Consider the following 2,500-nt stretch of genomic DNA (forward strand, 5'->3'; position numbering starts at 1 on the left):
TGCTGGCGTTCGCCTGGCGAAGCTTCGCCAGGCGAACATCTGAGTGAGGGAGGCCTTACTTTTAAAACCAAGGCAGATGTTCGCCAGGCCTGGCGAACGAAAGGGATCGCCAGGCGCTAACATCTTGGATTCCTGCTAAATCTAGCGCTTCGGCGAATGAAAAAAAACGCGAGAAAAAGCAAAAGGTTTTAAAAGTACGGGCCATAAAGTTAACCTTGTTATAGTATAAAGTGTAGTATAGCATAAAGTATAAAGTTAATTTTGTTATAGTATAAAGATATTTTCAACTTCTTTGTTATAGCATAAAGTGAAATTTTAACTCCTTTGTTATAGTATAAAGTGAGACTATTGCGGAAACATTTTCGTCTTCTCTCGAGGTTAATAATTAAGTTTAGGTTATGTTATGTGCACTGCAGATGTTAACAAATTAGCGCTAGATTTAGCGGGAATGCAAGATGTTAGCGCCTGGCGAACGTTGGGTTTAAAAGTAAGGCCTCCCTCACTCAGAGGTTCACCTGGCGAAGCTTCACCAGGTGAACGCTAGCACTGGCGAAGGTTTTAAAAGTACGGGCCTAAGAGTTGTTTGGTAGTTTCCTCATTCGTGTACCTATACCATATGCTAGCTAACTCCAAAGCTCTCCTTTCTCCCCACCTGCCAGGGGTGCAATAGCTGCTTCAACTCTTTACAAAGACTATGTATAAGACTCAGTTCAAAATTCCATACAGTTATTATTTTAGAGCAAGTGTTATTTTGTACTATCATCTTCAGCATAAAACAATCAATATCTCACTTATATATCCAAAGTTCAAAAATCCAGCTATGAGGTGCCCTTTTTATTGAAAGGCTCTTTACACTGGAAATGACCTATTAGAAAAAAAAAAAAAAAAAAAAAAAACTGACAGTTTATTGGTGCCTGCTCTTAGAGGGAAGTCAAACCAAAATATTATTATTTATACTTTTAATTTTTAACAATAATGCTTGGTACTTAGTACAAATACGGGCCCCTTTTTGAGCTAAAGCACATTACCAACCAAAATGCATCAGGTGTATCTGACGCTAATTATATGGGTATGTAGTGTACTCCTCCCAGGAAATAACCCTTGGTGGGCTCTAACAGTCGTTTGGTAGTTTCCTCATTCATGTAACTATACCATATGCGAGCTAACTCCAAATCTCCCCTTTCTCCCCCACTGCCAGGGATGGTCCCCTGAAGGGGAAGATTGAGATCAGTATGATCAGAATGGAGTTTTGACAAAGCATGATATTGTGCATGAACAGGTTAAAAGTATTTAAATTGATAGTAATGTTGAGCTTTTTAATATCCCTCTCCTGCATATGGTCACAACTTTTATCTCGTTGCATCCTTTGGCACTACAGGTTTTCACCCTTCTTTGCGTTTACTCCTCCATTCAGGCATCTTTGTTTCACACATTTGGAATTCATTCACCAGAATGAGTTTTTATTTTCACTTATTTTCAAGTAAAACAATGATTCTTTTGTGTGAAAGAAAATAAATTATGCGATGTTGTATGGCAAGTTGATCTATCTTTCTGATGCAGCACTAAAGCCTACTGCTGGCTCTTGCAACAGTGAGCCCCATCCCTTTCCCTAGTTTTGTGTAAATGATGAGAGTGTGAAAAATGAACCATATGGTAGGTGGTGTATAGTTGTCTTTATGCTTTCACTGATAGCTTACAGTTACACCTGTTGCATTTGATGCTTTTTAATTCATCCATGATGGGTAAAATTTTAAATAAAGTTTAATATATATGGGGTGCTTTAGTGCATTCTGCTCCATACCTGGGTTATGTTCTGCTTCATGGTTGGACTCTTAACCCATTAGATTAGGGCAAATGGTGAGGTGAATAATTTGATTGACATGTGAGTGACTTGAATCTTTCCAAGTGCCCTCTGTAAAACCCCCCTCCAGGCAGCCTCATTGATGTCAAAACTATGAACCTCTCATGATAACATAGTAAGACTATTTCTCCGAAGAATATTTCTCCCAAGGGCTTCAAAGGTATGAAATGATGTTGCAGGTCAGTCATAATTCTCACACTCGTCCAAGGCCAATAATGAATCAGTCAAGGACATGTAATCAGTCATCCAATTTGTCAGGGTTAGACTCATGATTCCTCCTAGTCTGAGTTGTCACCATTGAAATTGTCATACACATCAAGATCTGTGAATACGAAAGAAAAATGTGAGTTTACCGGGAAAATAGTAATGCTATACAGAATCACAGGTAATATTTTGACACACTTTTAAATACTAGCATACACAGACTTACACGCAGAGAGTTAGACACATACACACGCACAAAAACACACACACACACACACACACACACACACACACACACACACACACACACACACACACACACACACACACACACACACACACACACACACATTTGTACACACACGCACACACACACACACACACACACACACACACACACACACACACACACACACACACACACACACACACACA

General features: G+C 39.3%; 1 protein-coding gene across 1 annotated transcript in view; it reads left to right on the plus strand.

Annotated features, from left to right (window-relative positions):
• Window positions 1-2,500, plus strand: part of LOC113808378 (serine-rich adhesin for platelets) — a gene marked incomplete at its 3' end in the record, with an annotated part of 90,646 nt that overhangs the window by 66,177 nt on the left and 21,969 nt on the right.

The sequence above is a fragment of the Penaeus vannamei genome, chromosome 18 (genome assembly GCF_042767895.1).
Source record: "Penaeus vannamei isolate JL-2024 chromosome 18, ASM4276789v1, whole genome shotgun sequence".
Lineage (NCBI taxonomy): Eukaryota > Metazoa > Arthropoda > Malacostraca > Decapoda > Penaeidae > Penaeus > Penaeus vannamei.